This window comes from Mus pahari, chromosome 8, assembly GCF_900095145.1.
Source record: "Mus pahari chromosome 8, PAHARI_EIJ_v1.1, whole genome shotgun sequence".
Classification (NCBI taxonomy): Eukaryota; Metazoa; Chordata; class Mammalia; order Rodentia; family Muridae; genus Mus; species Mus pahari.
The window spans coordinates 67,932,309-67,954,730 of record NC_034597.1 but is presented as its reverse complement, the minus strand read 5'-3'; the positions used below and the strand labels follow the sequence as shown (position 1 = coordinate 67,954,730).

At 44.2% G+C, this 22,422-nt stretch overlaps 1 protein-coding gene across 5 annotated transcripts in view; it reads right to left on the bottom strand.

Annotated features, from left to right (window-relative positions):
• The window catches only part of Enox1 (ecto-NOX disulfide-thiol exchanger 1), a 549,637-nt gene that overhangs the window by 206,476 nt on the left and 320,739 nt on the right, over nt 1-22,422 (bottom strand). The gene's annotated exons all lie outside the window — the stretch shown is intronic.

Here is a 22,422-nt window from a genome sequence, read left to right as displayed (position 1 = left end):
CCAGGGCACCGAGGCAGGGCCAGATTCAGAGCCCGTCTCATTCTTCTCCCCAACAGTCCTGTGGCAGAGCAGCCTTGGATGTCACAAGGTCACTATTTGTCTTACTTGGCTCCCTAAATGAAGTGTAGCTGACTCCTCCCATCCTCCAGCTCAGGTGTCCCCAAATGGGCATCAATCACCCCACCGCCCTCCCCAGTGAGTTTGCAGTTCTGAAGCACTCTATCACAGAGTATCTCCTTACTTTATCGGCTTTATGGCTAGTGCCTCTCTGGCTATGCTTAACCTTGACTTTTTTTTCCTCCAGTGTTTCAGGCACGGCATTAGCTTGTCTTGGCTCTACTCTGTCTGTTCTAGTGGTAATGCTCACGGTCGTGGTTCTGGCTCTACAGAGGAGCACTGAAGGCCCTGGAGGGGAGGGGCATGGCCTCAGTCTCTATCTTTCACAGACACCTTAACAAACGCTGCTATCTCAAAAAGATTGCTTTATCAGCAGGATGTGGCTTGTAAACTTTCATTTACCCCTATCTTGAACCTGGGGACTTTCGGCTTATTATAGCTCTCCAGTATCACAACCCAATGGTTTTAATTGCCTACAACTTCAGGTAGCTATCTATATACAACTTCAGGCACCTAGAGTAGTGTCCTGAAGTAAGTTCATCCCTACCGGGTATTTAAAATTATCGGGACTGCCAGGATACTGATTTTACATTTTATATGGATTTAGTCACATGGGTCTGAACAGAGGGAATACTGTAAATATTAATGACTGCCTGGAAATTTATAAATGGGAGCAAGAGTGACTTTTGTCCTTTGTTAACACCTCTTGTTTTGGGTGACTCTAGCCTCTCCAAATCATTCAAAGCAGGATGCTTAATTGATCATTCAAACCAACTTCTTTGTCTTGGTTTTCTTATTTCTAAACTATAGGAAAGATTAATATTCTTAATGATGTTTATTTATGCACAGATATGGGGAGCTAAGATTTACGGCTAATAAAGTACTCTGAATACGGTAGGTGATAATTATTGTTATTTTATTTGGAAGTGCAGTGTTTCTATTAAGGTATCCAGGGATCTTTGTGTTCTGGTGTATAATTATGTAATTAATTATAAAACAGTGAATAACACTTGATATTTCTAAAAGTAAGTGTTGCCCTAGTTTTCTGTACCACACCTAAATTGTAGCAAGCTATTTTGTTCCCCACAATTCTCCTGTAAAATAACATCATATAAAAGATGTATAATTTTTTTCCTCTCCAGCTCTTTTTCTTTTGATGCAAATACAAAAGCTTTTAAGAGCTTCCTGAAAAATTATGAAATTGGTGGTTTCTGCTTACAGGTTTTACTGAGGGATTATTATTACAAAGCAATCAGACATACGGAATGCCAAGGATTACAGGGAAGCTCTGCCCGGGCTTAATGGACCTCCAACCTGTTCTTTAGTGAACTACATCAAAGGCCAAAACCTTACACCTAATTTCACAAATCTCCAACAAGATATATTTTCGCTCAGTATCTCATTCAGTTATATCAACCAAGCAAAAACATTTTCATTCTCATCAAACCTACAAAAGTACTCTAGTTTAGGAGAAGCATGGGCTGCTCCCCGTGCTAGACCGTTCCAGCTCCATATGTATCAAGAAAAAATACTTTAAAAAAGAAAATTCACCTGTGCTTGTTCACACACACATACAAAAAAAAAAAATGTTCCGTTAAATGGGGCAAAAATCGGTTAGGTTTTGAAAATATTGGATTAAAAAAAAACAGATCTGTTTGATCTACTTCCTTAGGGGTATACCTATACCTACTGTAATAGAAAAATCTATACAATGTGAGAATCAGTTTTATTAATGTCTTTAAAAGAAATGAGATCAAAGCAAACTTATATCACATGATTGTCAAAGCCTTATTTGTTAGAAGTTCTTTATTAGTTATAATTTATGTATGTTGTAAAAAAAAAAAAACCCCAGCATTTTTATCCCCAAATCATTTTTCCCTATCACCAAGAAAATATCTAGTTTTGGTGTTCAGCAGGAGGACACTGTCATCAGGTTACAGACACACTTCATAGATTAGAACGATGGGATATTATACAACGAGACATACGCTACTTATATGTCAGTGCCATGCTTTTAAAGCTACTGTCTATGATAATAAGGAAGGAGCTCTTCTTCTTCCAGTGGTGAACCAGGGAACTCCAGAGCAGCCTTCCCACTGGAGGACAACGGAAAAGCTGTGTTTTATATTTGTTTAGTAAAATTCTGTTTTCTTTTCACAAACACAGACCACAAAGACAAGCTCTACAGAGTGTTTCTCCCTTGGTTTCTTTCTTTTCTTTTTTTTTTAATTTTTTTATTAGATATTTTCTTCATTTACATTTCAAATGCTATCCCAAAAGGGCCCTATACCCTCCCCAAGCCCTGCTCCCCTCCTCACTCACTCCTGCTTCTTGGCCCTGGCGTTCCCCTGTGCTGGGGCATATAAAGTTTGCAAGACCAAGGGGCCTCTCTTCCTAACGATGGCTGACTAGGCTATCTTCTGCTACATATGCAGCTAGAGACACGAGCTCTGGGGTGTACTGATTAGTTCATACTGCTGTTTCTCCTACAGGGTTGCAGATCCCTTCAGCTCCTTGGGTACTTTCTCTAGCTCCCTTGGGGCCCTGTGTTCCATCCAATAGATGGCTGTGAGCATCCACTTCTAATTCACCTTCACCACTGAGTGTTTTACTGCTCAGGAGATAAGAGGAATCTGGACATCTGGGGAAAGAATGAAACTGCTCTTCAAAACATGCTTTAAAGCTGGGGGAGGGGGAGAGAAAATAAGTGGGGGAGTGATGTAGAGATGGCTCAACAGTTAAGAGCACTGGCTACTCTTCAAGACGATCTGGGTTTGATTCTCGGTACCCACATGGCGTCTCACAAACATCTGTAATTCTAGTCCCAGGGAATGTGATGCCTTTTTCTGGTCTCCACGGGCACTGTATGCACGTGGTACAGAGAGATACATAAATGAAGACACCCATATATGCACATGATATGTGTATATACACACACATCAAAAAGAAAGGAAGGAAGGAAGGGAGGAAGAGAGGGGGAAGGAAGAGAGGGAGGGAGGGAGGAAAAAAACCCACATTTTTTACATGAAAACACTCAAAAACCAGATAAACAGCAACCAAAACCATGATAAGAACTCACAAAAGCTGACACCTTTAGAGGAATAGGGAAAGGATCGGCGGTGGTCGTCAGCAGAGGGGGACAGATTTAGAGATAAGTAGCTATACCAGGCCACAGAATATCAGGGGGTTCACAGGAAAAGGTATAGAGTATAAGTCACAATGACATTGAGGCAAAATGCCATTGGTATCCTCACAGGAGAAGGCAGGAGATGGACTCTCGCCTCTATCCTCCCAGGGCACTCCACTTTAGAACCACTCTCCAGTCAACTCTAAGGTCAGGATGATGAAGAAGATTCATCATGCTTGCCCACTCTAAAGGTATCAAGCACAATACTCAGAGCAGAAATGTCTACAAACTCTACAGTGCTTCTTAATTCTTTGAGAATTGGGAACGCTTTGAAATAGCTTAAAGGTGGTAAGGAAGAGATAGATGTTAATAGAGACACCCTAGGATCCTAGATGAAAAAAAAATTACAAAGTTTTTAAGTCTGGTAAATATACAGGATTCTGACTGCTTATTAATGGTCACTATCTGCTAATTAATGGTAAAGAATAAAACTAAGGTTTTAGTGGAGAGTTTGAGAAAGAACAAATTAATGGGAATATTTGTTAAGCAGTAATATACTTTAAACTTTACATTGACTTATTTTATGTGCCCTAGTGTTTGCCTGCTGTCTTAGTCAGGGTTTCTATTCCTGCACAAAAATCATGACCAAGACGCAAGTTGGGGAGGAAAGGGTTTATTTGGCTTACATTTCCATACTGCTGTTGATCACCAAAGGATGCTAGACTGGAACTCAAGCAGGTCAGAAAGCAGGAGCTTATGCAGAAGCCATGGAGGGAAGTTCTTTACTGGCTTGCTTCCCCTGGCTTGCTCAGCCTGCTCTCTTATAGAACCCAAGACTCCCAGCCCAGAGATGGCACCACCCACAAGGGGCCTCTCCCCCTTGATCACTAATTGAGAAAATGCCCCACAGCTGGATCTCATGGGGGCATTTCCCCAACTAAAGCTCTTTTCTCTGTGATAACTCCAGCTGTGTCAAGTTGACACAAAGCTAGCCAGTACACCTGCCTATACATGTATATGTACCATGCGCATGCCTTGTGCCAGAAGAGTCAAAGGGCAGCAATAGAGCCCCTGGAACTGGAGCTATGGATGGTTGGTTGGAGCTACCAGGCAGGTACTGGGAACCAAACCAGGGCCTTGCCCAAGGTCAACAAGTTCTCTCAATTGCTGAGCCAGCTCTCCAGCTACCCTGCTCTGTCTCAAGTAGAAATACTCTATTGAACAAAGCCAGGAGGATCATTCTTAGGAAAAGGGAGGAAGCAGAGGTCGTTACCCTATCAAATGACACCCCCCACATTTGATAGGGTGTGAATTCCCATGGAATTCACAGACTCAAACCCCCTTCTTTAATCCCCCCCTTTTACTTGTACAGTTATAGGATCACTGCAGACTTTTCAAAAAACGGTCAGGTTAGACATTCCCATCACAGTGTCACGGAGAAGAGGTGTCATACGTATTCTGTGTATCTTTTCCCTTCTATGTTCTCTTTAAGGGAAGAAGACAAAGGGGTTACACAGGGGTTCTTCTCTGCTCCCATCCTGTGCCTTCCTTGTACTTCTCACCTCACAGGCTCATTAGCTCCGCCCTCTGCCTGAGCCCTTCCCCCGAGAAGGGATCTAAGTCTGAACCCTTCCCCTTCATTAGCCAATACTAAACTTTGGAGGATGCCACTCATCAGTGACCAGCAAGGAGACAAGACACAGCAGGCCCTCCCCCACCACCTCCCTCCACATAAATACTATATAGCTACACACTTTCAAATACATGTATGGATGAGAAGAGGAAAGGGAAGGAAAAGTAGAGAAAGGGGGACATCAAACACCAAGGAGCTCAGTGATAGGGTTCAACCTCAAAACTGGGGGCGTTGAAAGCTAAAGAACGCAATAGCGAGGATGTCTCTTGAAACCTAGAATGCAGATGGACTGGTGTCAGGAAAAACAGTTGGGAAGAAAGTTTTGGTGCCCTCAAAAAGTCTTTTATGGAGATTTCAGGTCCCACATGTCCTTGGTGACCAGAGCAGGGTCAAGGGCACATTCCCTTGGTGAGGTTGCTTTCAGCTGCTATTTGAATGAGCTCAGAGCTATAAATAACTGCATCTCCAGGCCCACTAAGCCGTACATTAACATGACAGAGGCATAAATGTATAGTAGGAAGGAGGTGAAATCACTGGAGGAAAGGAGAGTTTTCAATTTGGCATGGGCCACAGAAGATGAAAAGCAGATCTGGCCAGTTCTCAGACACTGAACTCCATTACTGGGACTGTGATTATATCCTCCATCCTTCTACTTTGTCAAGCAGCCAATTTTAAGCTGCAAATCGTCTTCCTTTTATCTTAGGGAAGTAACAACCACACAATGGATGAGGCATTACCTCACCCTCACCATGCTGCCGTGTCTTCAGGGCAAGGGTGTACAGACATGGGCAGGCAAGGAGGCAGGGATCCTCTGAAATTACACAGCCTAAGAACGCAACCAGCGGAGATGTGTCCATGTAAGTGAACAAGCATGGGCAGGAGAGCACACTCAATTACTTTTGATGCAGGAAAGATAATATTCAACATCACACACATACTCTCTCTTCCCTCAACCCATCTCTCTCTCTCTCTCTCTCTCTCTCTCTCTCTCTCTCTCTCTGTGTGTGTGTGTGTGTGTGTATTTGTGTATTTGTGTGGAGAGAAATGACAGGTACAATTACTTTTCTCAGGAAGCTTCTGCTTTTCAGAAAGCCTGCATTTATGCTTCTAGATTGAACAAATGCTCAGAGAACAATCTTGAGACCTTCAGGGGGAAAAAAAGCTCTGCTCTTTCCATTAAAAACAGAAAGGAGAGGGGCCTGCATGCTCTTTTGACCATTTGTAACTCTTAAGTCTCTGGAGACTGTTTTTAAAATCCATGACCTTCCACACAGAGACTACTTCGGGTTTCCAAGAAAGGGCAACGTTATATGTGAAGACTGTGGAAAATACAATATCCACCAGTGATCTCACGGACAGATGTTAGTCAGCAACCTTCATCTACTACTATCTGATCTCTCTTGGGTTGCTTTCTACCTTCCAAATATATCAATACTAAGCCAATTACCACTCCCCTACCCTGATGGTGAGTGAGTTATTAAAAGAAGCACCATTACCCGGAAACCTAAGCCTGAATTGATGAGCCCTCGTTACAGCAGAGCTCCTGGGATTCCTGATGAACACACCTCGGTTCACAGAGCACTGTGGTGTGCAGAATTATATGGTACTTGAAATTCATCAGTTCCAATTCCTCCCAGTACAGATGTCTCCAAAACGTTCTTGATAGGCACTCCCATTTGTAGCTGGAGACGGTGAGTAACTGCCCACCATTTCAAAGAGTTCTGGGATTATCCCCCTCTACCTATCCCCTCACCTGGGGAAGAGATCTAAATTTGACTTCTGGCTTCAGGCCAGCTTCATGGGCCGCCTTAGAGAGAAAAAAAAATGAGCCAGCTATCCCTGGAAGAAGGTTATTGGCTCTCCACCGCCGACTAAGCAAGACATAGATACATTTATGAACATAAGCAAGGACACAGCCATCGCCCCACCACTGTTAAGCCTTTTCTGAATTCTCACTCTCTTCTCTCTTTACATTCACAGGTTGGGGAGGGGGGGCTCCATGGAGCACACCAAGCAAAAAAGCTATTGGTAAATGCAAGCTTTACCTGCAACAACAAAGCCATGGGCTGTTGAAATTGAGCAAGAGAGACCAGGGGAAGGCTCCTGTAGAGAGAGGCGGCCATGTCTGAGCATGATTTCAGGTGGCTTCTAGGATTCGAAGATAACGCTATCAAGAGACACGAATCCTTCATACAGAGCACACAGGCAAGCACATTAAACAAGAATATTATACATATCTACTATAAAAGGATAGTATCCGTTACATGCTTCTTGGCCACATTGATACACAGAAGACATTTTCTGCAGACATTATTACCTTCTTACAAAAAAAAAATTTACCACATTTGCTGTGGGTGACTCCGAGTTTTCATTATGTCCTCATTTTATACCTGACCCATGGGTGGGTGGAAAACAAATTAAGACACAAAGTGAAACATTTTAATTGTCCCAGGTAAATACCTGACCCTTAAATAGCTGCAAACCCTGGTAAATGAGTTATCTATTTCCAAAAAGCCCTGGGCATAGCCTTTAGTTTATGGAAATCTACTTGCAATAAAATCCAGATCAGACCCTGACCAGCCTGAACCAGTGGCTCATCCTACTTAACATTTCCTTTAGTAGAGTCACAGAGAACAAGTTAGTTACTCTTTAAGCTAATGGGTTCTTAATGATGCCATTGCAGCCCAATGAATAAAGCATTAGCCTGGTAGCCAAGATGCCCCAGGACTTATAGACACAGCAGCTCAAACCTTTCCAATGCACTGCCCCAGGCCAGAAGCCTAGCTTTCTCTTCCTCTACATCACCAGATACCTAGCTTTCTGATCTTCAAATGGCCACATATGGCCCTTGTTCTGGTAAGTAACATTCGGGCAAGGACAGGGAAGGACAGTGAACTTAGCAGTTTCCAATCAGTGTGCTTACTTCATGGTGGGCTATACAGAGAGCTTCCCAGCATTCTTAGGGCATGAACAGGGAACAGAGCCTTTGCAAACGTAGACAGTTCTAGTTTGGGAGGGAACAATCCGATTAAATAGGATAAGCCTCTGGTGATGGTGGCGGTTGTATTAAGCAAGACTCCATAGAGATGTCTGGGGGAAGAGGAAGGCCTGGGTGGCTTAAGCATAGTCAGGTTCCTGAGGCTGGAGGTGAATAGGGGTGTACACAGAAGTGGTTCAAGACTCTTGGACTCTAAGTGATTCAGAAACTAGAAAGATTGCCCTGGAACTGGTGATGGAGCTGGAACTCAGTGGGTAGCATGCTTGCCCAGGGTGTACAAAACTATAGGTTCAATCCTGATACCTAGCACCGTGTAAAACTGGCATGGTAGGGAAGCCTGTGATCCCACCACCTAAGAGCAGGAGGCAGCAGGATCAGAAGCGCAAGGACATCCTTGGCCACATATTGAATAACGCTCAAGGGGCAGCTCTGGCATTGAGGCAGGGCTGAAGGTCACTGTCACACTCTACTGCTGAAAGTTCTACCAGGGCTGCCCTTTCTATCTTGTCTAGGATTCTATAGAGGCTGTGGGTGCAGGGCCCTCCGCCCTTATCTTCTCAAGTAAGACCCTTCCTCTGAATCTCCAAGAGGAGCCATTTGCCTCCGATGAAGCCAAACAGTTCCCTCAGTCACTGTCAAAGTGATCTTCTTTACACGAAGAAAGAAAAGTGAAGGGCTGGGGAGGGAGGTTTGAGTGGCAAGAGGATTGGGAAGGTAGAGCAGATGAGGGAATGGGGCAAGGATAACTAACACTAAGGATGCTTAGTAAAAATATAGCTCCAGCTACACAGATAAACCCTGTCTCGAAAAACCAAATATATATATATATATATATATATATATATATATATATATATATATATCCAGAAGGAGCTTGATGGATGTACCTTACGGGGGGGGGGGGTTGTGGGGAGGGGGATAATGCTCCTTCCAGAGCATGCATTATGAAACAAAAAATCCCAGCATCAACTATGGAATACCCTCCTACAAATTGCTCAGGGTGGTCCCAAAGATTCCCGAGACAATAGAGGCTATAGCTACTGCTTTTGTTGTTGTGGGTACCACAGGAGTTGGTTACAGAATGTGGAGAAATCAAGCTGAAACCTGACCTGGACTCTCTCCCCGCTGGCTAGCTTTTAGAGTGCTGGAAGGTGCTAGGCGGGCTGCCTGGGGGAGAAAAGTCCATTAACAGTCCTAGCCAGCGGTGAACTCTGCCAGCTATAACCACAACCAGTCTGGGAAGATAGGCCCATTGGTGCAAATGATTGGGGACAATCAATTGTTTTCTGATTGAACTGAAGGTCAAGTCCACAGGGCAAAGTGATGCCTAGTACTGGAAACCTAAGCTACAATCCATAGTGGGGAAGGTCACAGGCCCCAGGAAAGAACCAACTACAATCAGTTTGCTAACTGGGCATAATATCAAACTGCTTTTGAGATTTCTGTACCCACCAATCAGTGTGCCTCTCAGCCCTTGTCAGGGAACTTTTAAACATTTATTTTATTTTATTATTATTATTATTATTATTATTATTATTATTTTTAATAGATAGCAATCACTGGGCAGTGGTGACATAAACCTTTAATCTCAGCACACGGGAGGCAAAGGCGGGTGGATCTCTAAGTTCAAGGCTAGCCTGGTCTATAGAGTGAGTGAGTTCCAGGACAGCTAGGGTTACAGAGAGAAACCTTGTCTTGATAAAAACCTAAGAAAGAAAGAAAGAAAGAAAGAAAGAAAGAAAGAAAGAAAGAAAGAAAGAAAGAAAGAAAGAAAGAAAGAAAAGAAGAAAAGGAAAGGAAAGGAAAAGAAAAAGAAAAAGAAAAGGTTAGAATGACCCTACCTACACAAAGACAGACAGAATGTCTATGTAGTGGTGGCCTTTGGAAGACTGGGTTCCTCAGGAAGAACCCTTTACCTACTTACATTATAAAAGAGGGGACCCCTGACCATTCTCTTCACTGTGGCTACATTATCAGTTGGGTACTTGATGCATAAGATATCCATAGTAATGCTGGAGGCCTAAAAATGTTTTATGCTACCATACAATGGGAAGCCTATTATCTAAAATAAAGAATTATTTCATTAAATACCCATAACTTTTGTATTAGGACAATTCTTGTCAAATTTAGCATTCAGATGAAAGTCATTACAGTTGGAAATCATTTGTCAGCACGCCCTCTCACTGCAGAATTCCTGAGTCCGCACAAGTATGGAGAAATCAGAGCTAGTTTTTTAGAATAATTTCAAAAGCAGAATTATCAAAAATCTCATGCAGAACTCTGATAGGGAAATTATATTGTCAGATTTGGATGGCATTCAAACCCATGGTAAGATGTAGGGTGAGACCTGTGGTTGGGAGGCTGCGGAGCTCTGCAAGGTTTAAAGGTGCTCTCAGTCTCCTGGGAGATAAAGTCCCACTCACCAACCTCAGTGCCAGGTCAGATGCCACCCCCACCCCGCCTCCAGGTAAGTGTTCATAAACTGCTGAGACCTACGCAGGGGAGACGGAGGGGAGAGGAGAGCAGAGCCAGGAACAGGCCGACACTGAACTTGAAAAATGCAGATAGGCGAGAAAAACATCGGGCCCAGGGTCCTGAATATAATTTCATGTTAGCTTAGCGTAATCATATTTATTTATGGTTTTATTATTTATAAAAAAAGAGAAATTATGCTGAATGTGCTTTGTGGGAATTACTGTATACTGCTACTGTTACCACGGTTTATTTTCACAGCTAGATGGCTTAAACCCAACCTAAACAAATATTCGAAAGGAATTCCCACTAGCATTATCATGTTTTTTTTTTCCCTTTCTAGGCTTAATGAAAAAGATCTTCTGTTCTTCCAGTCCTCTGATATTCTTATTCTGGAGCAATTCTAAATGTTACAGTTTATTATGAGATAATGTTTATTACAAAATAATGACTTGAGAAAACAACCGGCGACTAGCGGTGGATGAGCACTGCAGTGTAGGAGGCAGCGGTGACTCCAAATGTTCACCAGCCCCCTAATACTGTGCTGATCAAGATACTGATTTCTCACTAGTGCGTCCAGAAGGGAGCCCAGAGCATGTACTTACCCAGCCTATCAACTTAGCGGGCTGGACAGCAAAAAGGGTTTTTGCGAGCAGGTAAAAATGAAGGTAAACAAAAACAAGTTAAGTCACATAGTCAACATGAAGCCAAACTCATCATTTCCAGATTTGCAGCCGCCGAACCCTAGGACAGTAGGGATTGCTGTCAGCATTCAGCCACACCCCAAGGTCTGAGCTTCCATACCCTGCCACCATCGATGCACTGTCCCTTCTTCTGGCTGTAACACCTACATAAAAACGCAGCGACACAGTCCTCTTCGATCAGAAGGGAGATGGGAGCTGATGCTTTCATGAGGACATTTTTTTTATTTTAAGCTACTACATGTGATGAGCTCAAACAAAGCGAGTGTCCACGCTAAGAGGGCAGTTTCCACTGCTCCCTTCGTTCCCTCCCTCCAGCTGGCCACTCTCTCTAGAGATGCTCACTGGAGAAGACCGTTGCTATACAATGCCATTTGAGTCAGCACCACACATTCTGGATCTCTTGGGGAAAATATTCTACAAGACACAACCATCTATGAGGCTAATGCTTGCGGCCTTGTTTTTAAAAAAAGGAAAAAAGAAAGACTGAAGACTAAAACGACTAAAACTTGGATCATTTCCTCTAGATCAGAAACAATGGCAGAGCCCTGGATTGAGTCCCTAACCTCAACCTTAGTTGCCATAGAATCACTGCACTCGGGTAGAAGGCTGCTCCTACCCTCTAAGGATACACCACTTGAGAGGTCTTCATTAACTGACTCTGATAGACGGGACTCCATGGTAAATATTAATAGTAGAATGGTGAGCAGGATATAGACTCCGTCTTCAGAGAGTTTGCAGTGATACAGAACAAGTTCAAAGGTCCAAAAGCACTGGCAGACTCAGATACCTGCACTACGGTGAACTAGATTCTGTTAGGAGCCTTCCTACGGAAACAGCACACCCGTACATAGGTTCCGGAAGAGTAACCACTTACTGCTGGACTTACTGCTAGCAAGGGCTTATATATGAGGTATCTGAAGATGCCTTCCTTCTTCCAAAAAGGAAATAACAAGGTGTGTGGGGGGGGACAGAGACAGAGAGACAGAGGTGGAGGGAAGCAAGAAAAATAGCAGGGTAGTAATTGTCCATTTAGAAAAAAACAAAAACAAAAACAAAAACAAAAAAATACCCAGAAGGACCAAGCATGTATGATATCAGCCTACGGTTGACTGTACCCGAGACTGGGCTTTGTCTGAGATTAGCTTAACCTGATGAACTGACCTTTATTCTGCCCGGAAGCTAAGTACATGACTAGATGCTACCCCAGGGCTGGTGCATCAGTGACTTTTTTTTTTTTTTTTTTTTTTTACTTCAGTGACAAAATACTCGGAAAAAAGTAACTGAAGAAGGCAGGGGTTATTCTGGTTTACAGTGGAGTGAGTAGTTCATGGCAGGAAAGTCACAGGGACAGCAGCTTGAGACAACTGGCTACACTGTCTCCTAGTCAGAAAGAAAGAGATGGGGCTGCTGGACTCGCTTTCTCCTTTTTAATTGGTCCAGGACCCCAGCCCATGGCAGAGTTTTGCCTACATTGAGGGTGGAAATTCCCACCTCAATTAACTTAATTAGAAACTCCCTCACAGATATGCCCGGAGGTTTGTTTTTATGGTGATTCTAAATTTCATCAACATGACAATCAAGTTTAACTATCACAGCTGATGATGACCCAAGGCCCTTGAGTTCCCAAGACCTGGGAAGTAGATGCGCAGACCCAGAACTTGATAACTCTAAATGCTAACTGACTCGATGATCGCTCCTGAGTTTCAAAGCTGGAGACACAGCTCTAGGCACTAAGAATGGAGGCTTTTTGCTCTGGACTTTAACTATGTCAGCTTCTGCACGGAGCAGCTTTTGTGATTTCTATCTCTCCGCTGTAGTAAGCAGTAGTGTTTGGTAGCAGCAGGCAGCAGGAAGACAGTACTTGCTCATGAACAGGCCTCAGCTGCTGGGACCGTAGCCTAACAGCAGCAAGTATTACAGTTCTTAGGTCTAGGATGCCCGAGACGGTTGGCCCTTAAGACCACAGCTTCCTGGAACAATCCCAGCAGCCCTAGTCTCTACTTTCTCAGCTAAGGCTCTTTGTTTTCTCAGCCTTTGTTTTCTGTCATTTTCTGACCCAGGCACATTCGAGACATTTGCAGCCACCATCTTACTGCTAACCGCTCCTGTTACCATCTACACTGCTGTTCTTTGGGTAGTGGCTTCTGGTAATTTTGCTACTGTTGCCACTCTATGGCTGCTTCTAGCATTTTTTTTGCGTGTGACTAGCTCAGCTCATGCTACTAAAAGTCCAAAAGTCGGTAAGGCCTGCCAGTTATTAGGTCTACAAGGGAACAGCAGGAAGGTTTCTCTTAGCTGGCTCAAAATTCAGGCTGAACAGCCTACATATGTGGCCAAACAAGGGCATGTTGCATGGATGCTTCTGTCAATCATGCCATTCCTTTTGGAAAGAGAGAGTCAGTATTGGTACCAACCGTGGGTCTTCTCCTGGGCCAGCTAAGGAAGTCTTCCACTCTGTCCAAGTATGGAAAGGGCTTTAGGGTCATCTAGAGTTCAACAAGGCTGATGATGGCCAAAGGTCCAGTGCAAGCTGTTTTGATACAGTTGTGGCTGAGCTAGTGCCTTCTAGAGCCAGAGTTGTGCTGTGAAGCAAGAAATATGATTGTACGGCTTCGGCGATGTGTCCACGGAGTGTTCGAAGCAGCGAGTGCTGTGTGAGGGCGGTCCGCTGACAACAGAGCTGATGATAAACCTTCATTCAAGAGAGCCTGGACACCGCGGAAAGGCTAGGTAGATAGCCTGTGTAAAATGTATAACGTCTATGTATATAGAGAGACACAGCGATGGAGAGATGGGGAGTACATCTGTGGTCCTCTGGGATTGCCGGGGACTCTTCTCCTGGGCTGGGAAGTGAAGTCAGACCATCACAGACCTTTCCCTTTCAATCTATTCTCTCTCTCTCTCTTGTACTCAATACAGTGTCTCTAGCACAAGCAATCTCATTACACTGGCGGCGAGCTGTGAGGCCTGGAATTTATTTTCCCTTTCAACAGAAACCATAAACAAGACCTACAGAAACATGCATTGTCCTATGAATTCACAAGCGGAATGATGTAGAAAACCCAGATTTTATAATAATTACTACCCTAAGGGATCACTACCAGTTCCAAAGATTCAGGAAACACAAGTCTGTGTCGGTTACCAAGGGAGGAACTTGAAGCGGAGATCTCCCATTACCCATCACTGAAGATACTTCTTCAGTCCCGGTAGAAAGAAACTGACCTGAAGACATCACTCTCTCTGCCTCTCCTATGAAGTGTGCAAATCAGCTTGGGAATACAGAGTGAAGGCCCGAGGAGGGCTTCTGTCACAGGGGACCTGTGGGTCACTTTCCTGAGCTTTTCCATTTTATGGTCACAATTCTCATCTCAGGAGGCACTGGGGGGGGGGTGGTAGTGGTTAACAAATACCTTTTGCAGGAGCTGAAAGAATGAAGTTACTTGGAGAACTGTTAGAGGCTTTATAGCTAGAATCCAGGTCTTCCTAAGACAGCCTTCCCAGGGTGGTACTCTTGATCACTTGGCTATACAAATCCTGCAAAGGGAGGCTCCCTGAGTCCCCGTTACCGCAACTTACCCTCTGCCACTCTCCAGAAAGTGCGTGTTCTGATCAGGTCGTTACAGCTCTCCGGCCCACATTGTGGGTTGTTGACTCACTCTTGGCAGGGTGATGGACGAGGTGCTCTGTGCCTGTCTGTGGCAGGGGTTTGGAATATGCTCTGCTCATTCGGTGTGTAAACTTTTTGGTGCACAAGATCATACAGGGGAAAGCATGGTCGGGTGCTCTTGACGTCTCAATCGACCACCCAGAATTCGGAAGGATGGCTAACCGGAGCAGGGGGCCTTCAGGATACACCACACACTTGGGAATTGAGTTGATCAGGACACAGAGAAAGGGCAGCAACTTGGAGAATATGTGACTTAATAGCAAAAAGGTTCGTGCAAAATAAAATGGCCTCGGAGCTGTATCTTCCCAGTCCAAGCTGTGCTGTGCTGAAATTGTTTTCGAGTCTGCAAGCTCCCTGCTGAGCTCAAATGTAAAGGTTTACATGAGGAGAACAGGTGATTTCTGAAATTTATTAGCCATAGTACAACCACTGTCAGGTTATGTATGAAGTTCGGAGAAGCACGCTCCTCCATCCACGAGATCACAGCATCAGAAGACTCGGTTATGATCTTAGTTTATGTTGGCCTCCAGTTTTCCCATACAGTCAGAGCTGGTTTAACTGCAGGAATATATTCTGAGGAATGCATCCCAGCTCCATTCCGTGGGGGTGCGATCATCACAGAGTAGACTTCACAAACCTAGCCAGACTAGGGCAGTCTTCTCATATGGCCTCTTCAAGGAACCAAGGGACAAAGCAAACATGAGGTGCCTGGAAGGTGGTGATGACCCCCTTTGGAACAGGAATCTGATGATGGGTTTTCTGTTTCCTTTAGCTTGTGGCTCCATAGTACACCCCTGTCTCTGGCTCTATAGCTCTTCTTTATGGTACAAGTTGAAGGGCGATGTAGATTCCATGTTTTGTACTTAGCTGTGGCAGGCACACTGCATTACAGCAACTTAGGTAAGCAGGATTCTACTCAAAGATGATCAGAGTACAGCATTACACACTGTACATAACTGTGTGGAGGCTGCCCTTAGGACTGGTAGTATAATAGAGAGCGTGTACTGTCTTGCACTGCAACCATGACCACTTATAGGAAAACATTAGCGCTGTTATGTTTTTATGGGGCTGGCATCCTGTGTGGAGCCTACCATTGAAAGAAGCGTGTTAAGGGTACAGGACGACATTACAATATTCCTGGTGCAAATGTCTAAAAAATATATAAAGCATAAGCAAGTGAAGTTTGACATTTGACCCTCCTTGCTAAAATCTCTGGCTACACAAGGCTACTGGTCTCATCCATTTCTAACAAATACTGTGCACTGCATGACCCATGACCTGGCACTCCAGTCTGGCTGTTTGAGTGGAGGAAGGAAGAGCCCGGGCATAGAAGCAATAAAGAACAGTACACTGCTTCAGTTTCTTCTGCAGGGCTCACAGCAAGGCAAGGCAACCTCTTCGCTGCCTGTTAACAGCGCACGTATGAGTTGCTGAGATACAGTGGTGTGGTTCAAGGTGCAGGGTGAGGTCGGGGGCCTCTGTAGATTTCCCTGTGTAAGGAGAAGCAAGAGGAGATTCCAGTCTATTTGTTCGCTGAGTGCTTTTCTTTACACTCCTCATGTCTTTCCTTCCTTCGTTTATTTTTCTTTGGTTGCTCTTCAGAGAACACCTTTCTAGACATGAGTGTTTTGAAATTCTGATCAGAACTGGAAGGGGTAAGGAGCTGGGGAATAATGGAGACGCCAGTACTTATGTGACACATTCACAAACCCTATGAATTTTTAATGAAGGAACAATGTCCACAATTAGATTTGAAATGAGGTTTTCTTTGTGGGCGCTCTTACAGTAAGTGGACTGTGGGTGGATTTTACTTTGTATTCTGTAAACGGTATCAGTGCAGAAACCGCTCCAGTTTAATAGAAAATAAAAGCAAATTGTTGATTGTTTACAGCTTTTCCCCCCTCCACATTTACCAGAAGTGTGGCAGTTTTTAAAATTGTTTCCCATTTTACTTAAATGCAGCATAGACGCCACAGCACCCGGTGGTATAGAATGCAACTTCAGTCGTGACCCAAAGCTGTCCTTTCGCACGGCAGGGGGGAGGTTTTATTTGTCTGATTTGTTTGAAACTATAAAAATAACTTGTAAATGTAGACCTCTGGGAAGAGAGATCTTAAACTTTGCCATTTGTAAACCTAGGCATCTCCAACAACTATCAGATAATTTGATAGCTGAGAGCAGAAGGCAGAAGGACAGAAGCAATGGCGACTTAATTTGCATTTTGAGGCTGCATTTTAACGCTCATGCTCAGATGGCTTCAGTCTGGACTACAGTCACACATCCATGCAGTTTCCTACCGTGTTTACCTTGTCTCCAAGGCCCTTCAGGGTCTGGCTGCCTGTACCCTCTGCAAGCCCAGACTTACTTCTTCCTCTCAGGAAGCACGGGGACTGTTAATCTCCCGTGAGACTGCCAGGCATGATCTTGGCTTGGTGATGCTGCATTTGGTGCCCCCTGAGGTCCCTGCATGCCAGTCCTCTCCCTCCCCTTAGCCCAGTTCTGCTGCCCCACCCACTCCTCCTTCTTGGCCCTTCACTGGCCTCTAACTAGAACTGCAACCTCGGTTAGCTTCTTTGGCTAAGCCTTAGTTTTCTCTATAGATTTCTTGGGATCTGAATTTATATCGCATGGAGATTCCCTTGATAAATTAGCCTTCCACAGGGATAGGCTTATTTTTAATCATTTAAAAATGTTTCTTTCTGCTAAATTGCCACAAGCCAAAACAGTGCCTAATAGTATATACATAAACCCTACCTCTCCCACACACTCAAGTTCACTGAATAGTCATTATGACTGTGACTGCGTATGCATATATGCACACATAGGGCATTTCCTATATCTCTACTTTCTGTATTTTTGATGATGATGCCTGTGGCCTTTAGGACCCTGGAGGAAACTAGTTCTCCTGGGATTAGCCAGTTTCTCCAGACATCATAGGGTCCCTTGGGAGCCACTCTACAGATGTGAACCAACAGACCAGGATCCCACCATCTCCCAAATGCTTTTGGTTCTCGGTTTCTCCTGTTCTGAGTCACAGTTCTGCCCCCATCGTGCCGAGGCTAGATGAGGCATGGCATGTAATTGGAGATGGTTCCTCACCCCTAGATTGTTTAAATTATCTGGCCTAGCCAATCCTACACCCGGCTTCCTTCACAGAAAAGCACAATAAGGGTCCTCGCCTAGTGTCCTCTCCTGAGACAGATAGTGTCCCCCCCAAGCTCTGCCAGGGCATGATGTGCCCCCTCATTTGGGGCTCTGTGAAGAGCTAGCCATCTTCAGGAGTCAGGCTCCACATCATCTGGCCTTCCTATTCCTACGTGATAACAATATATTAATAAGAAAAACTAAATTTAGAAATGCAAATATATAAACTATATTGGGCGATTCACTTAAATAAATATAATTCTCTATATCTTCAAGGAAAATGTAATCACCAGAAGTTACAGCTTCCTGCCTCCAGAAGAAATAAGATGATGTTGACATTTTAAAAGATTGTAAGTAATTTAGCCTCTATCCCACTCAGCCCTGAGATTAACTTATGATCTGTTTTGTTGTTGTTGTTCTTGTTTTATTTTTTTCGTGTGTGTGTGTGTGTGTGTGTGTGTGTGTGTATGGTTATTATTGTTGACTTTTTAAAAAGGGTATCATTAACTCAAGGGACCAGTCATGATTCTTTTATTCTGCCACTAGAGATAATTAATCTCATACAACAAATACATTACGGAATTTGAATGATGCAGCCATGTAGATTTGTCAATTATAGGCAAGGTGCTACTTTGCTGGGAGTATTTGTAATGGTGGGGGAATGGGTGTCAATGCATATCTGAGTGCATGGGACATTTCCCTACCTTCTGTTCAATAGCACTATGAACTTAAAAGTGGTCTAGAAAAATAAGATCTTTTAAAAGGAAAATAAGTAAAAAAAAAAAAAAATCATACCTGTATTTATGCATTCTTTTAAAATATAAGGAGATAAGAAATCCTGCCCCCACTTTCCTCAGTTATAGCTTAGATGGCATGTCTCCCTGCCTCAGAGCAGTTAGCGGAGTTTTCCACACGGTAGAAAACAGTTGTTCCCCTTTTGTTCATTCCAAAGCCATGGTTCATGTTGTTCCATGGCCCACTGGCCAGATGCCGCCCTGTTCTCTGTCGGAACACACCTCCAGCTGGGCTACGCCAGGCCTGATGGGGGCACGGCAGTCGTACGAACCCAAGGTGGGAAAATGACCTCTGGTAGACTCTCATAAGTCAGCTCTGAGGAATGTGCTGGGTGGTTACACATTATGAGTAACCGGTAAGGACAAGAGCAGGAGTCTTAGTAAAGCAGGGTTTGGCCGGAGAGACAAGAAGATGTCCACAGGAATGGTCCAGGCAGCTTCCAGAAGGCACTGGAGGGAGTCTCAGCCTATCAGCTGCTAACCTTGGCACTGGACCCTTCGCAGGGACTTGACAGCCCAGGCAGCTGTCTTCGTGAAGTTGGATGCACGCCTGCTGACTCAGGCTACAGAGCCACTGCCAGGATGGCCACTCTGTGACAACCACATATTCTGTAATAGAAATACTAGCGTCCACTCAAGGCAATAGTAACAGTGCAAGAATAATTTTTCAACTGCCATGAGAGAGGTTTTGAAACCGCTTACAGGCTGTGGATGCATGCTTTCCAGAAATTAATACAGAAGTTGAGAATTTTTATCAAAGGGGACAGGAGTACTCGCCACGGCCCTACAGCTTCCCTTCAGGCTGCTGGTATTCACATTTGCTGCCTTGTGTGTACCCGCTATTTCTCCACGCCTCCCTCCTTTCTGACTCACATCAAGGCCCACCTTCTCTGAGGCACCTTACATGATCAATTTTTGCCTCTCTGACTCCAGCATTCCCTAAGGTGTGGGACTTAACAGGGAACAGAAAACCATTATTTTAATTTTTAATAGTTAAATTTGCTCTGAGCCATGTGAAATTGCTGTTTCTGTGGATTTAAAAACCAGCCAAATATTAGTGCTTTCATATAGTTCAACCTAGTATATGACAGAAAGAAATATATTTTTAAAAGAAGGACTTCACCAGTATTATTGTATACAATGAGCCAAAAATGGGTACTTTATAGACACATGTACAAATAAATGAGTAAACATATTTCTTGACTATACAGCTGTAGTAAAATTATTATTATCTTAGTTTTTTTGAGACAGGGTTTCTCTGTATAGTCCTGGCTGTCCTGGAACTCACTCTGTAGACCAGGCTGGCCTCGAACTCAGAAATCTGCCTGCCTCTGCCTCCCAAATGCTGGGATTAAAGGCGTGTGCCATCACCGCCCAGCTGTAGTAAAATTATTAAACTTGTATCCACTAATGGAACTGAACCATGGCATTCTGACTACCAGTGTCCTGTGTTCCTTATATGTCCCATTTTGTAGTCATGGTAGTCTGGGTGGGAAGGATCTCTGTATGGGGTCCTTCAGCTGGTTCTCAAAGCATAGAGAGGCAAGAAACAATTCAACGTCTTAGCATAATCCCTGTCAGGTAGCTTGCCTGACTGGTTGTAAGTATGTGCCTGGTGGGTTGGGATGGTGTTGTTATCTTACCAGAGAACATCAGTTGCTTTCCTTCATGGTCATTTGAATATGTGAAACTGATGGAATCGAGGGTGCTATTCTGACCAAAAGCCTGTAAGGTGGAGCAAAGTAGAACCCAGGAGTCTCTGGCGGCTCGGATGGGAGCCCACTTCACCAGGGCTCTGCGTTACAGAGACATGTGGGTGTTGGCAGCTTAGGGGCTGGTGATCTGGGCTCCTTCTGTTTTGTAGCACAATATGCACAAACTCCCCGCCCCCTCCACCCCCAACACACACACACACACACACACACACACACACACACACACTCGTCTCAGGCTCAACTGACAATGCCACTGAGAGAGCAGGCTATGAAAAGCCATCTTCTTTGGTGATATCCTGTGACGATTGTCCTTTCTGCCCCCATAGCAACCAACTTTAAACTCTTTTTATAACCAAGACCTTGAAAGTATAGGAGGGTAATGCTTTCAGATTCATTAGAAATTAAACTAAGTTAACTTCCTGTATATTTTATTCTATTAAAACACACACACACAAAATACTCATGGTGTTGGCACTTAGAGGGCTTTTGTCAGATTAAAAAAAAAAGAGGTCATTAAGAAATTAAATCCTGCATACTCGTCAGCTTTTACTTCCATGCACAGAATGATGGGTCTTTATATTAAGATACCTGATATGAAAGAAAAGGATCTGATGTAGAAGCGATTGGCTGAGCGAGAAGGACAACATTATTTTCATGTGAGGCACAAGGAAGATGCCAAGAGCAGGAGAATCTGGCAAATTCTGAAAGGATACAAATGTAGGAAGAGACAGAGGAAGCAGGCTGGAGCTCTGGCAGGGACCAGGGACCAGGACCAGGCTGTGTAAAGTTGGCAGAGCACACTGGAGACGGAGCACACTAGAGGAGGCGGGGCACACTGGAGGCGGAGCACACTGGAGGAGGTGGGGCACACTGGAGGTGGAGCACACTNGCACACTGGAGGCGGAGCACACTGGAGGAGGTGGGGCACACTGGAGGTGGAGCACACTGGAGGCGGGGCACACTGGAGGCAGAGCACACTGGAGGCAGAGCACACTGGAGGAGGCGGGGTACACTGGAGGCGGAGCACACTGGAGGCAGGGCACACTGGAGGCAGGGAAAGGATTTTCCTGCTGTTTTACATTTTATTTAGCAAGTTTATTCAGAGACCTTTTTCTCTGCGTGTATCTAACAACAATGGTACTTTTATTCTTTAAAATCTTGTTTTTCTCTTCAAAATGTTACTTTCAGGAAAATGTCAAGGGATTTTAATCCATGCATGCTAAATACAATGTTTTCTTATATAAAAATGGTGGTTTATCAACCAGAAAACTAAAGTAAACCTCTTTAGAGAAGATGGCTCGGAAAGATAAGGGGAGTCTTGGCAACATAAACACGCTCTTACCAGCTCATGAAATGCTAAACCTAGGGCTTACTGTTCACGGTGGAAAGAAGATCACTGTAGAAGGAAAATAAAGCAAGCTTTTATAGCATGGAAAGGAATCTCAGAATTCATTAACCAAGAGACCAAAACAATACACAAAATATTGTGGTATATTTTAAGAGAGCTTTAAATAAAGTCACGGGGGACAGATTTATAGCACTCTCATTAAATCGGGACAGCAATGGCAGGGGTGTGTATATGATCTTTGGTGACAGGAAAGAAAGTATATTACTAGACTTTGTATTGACTAGCTGCAAAACCCATCAATGACATGAGGGTGACAGGGCTCCTAGAGGAAAGGTACTATGTAAGCTCGAGTTACAGACAGGGAAGACAGACGGCATTGCTCCTAATCAGACCCGAAGCACAGCCTAATGAACCGCGCGCATTTGGGAAGTTCAGAGCAGCACGTGTGATGGGAACATAAACCAGCTCCACTAGGTTTAGGAGAGGATGGAAAATAAACATTTAATTACAGAACGAAGTAACCATATACAGAATACAAGAGAATGAGTTATTACAGACAGAAGTCACGGCCTTACAGGAGCTGTTCTGGAGCATACTGACCCCCAAAGCATGCGTGGTGGATGGAAATTATGCGGGGGGGGGGGGGGGGGGGAGAGAGCAGGCTGGACAGTTGGCTCAGCAGTTGAGAGCACTGACTTCTCTT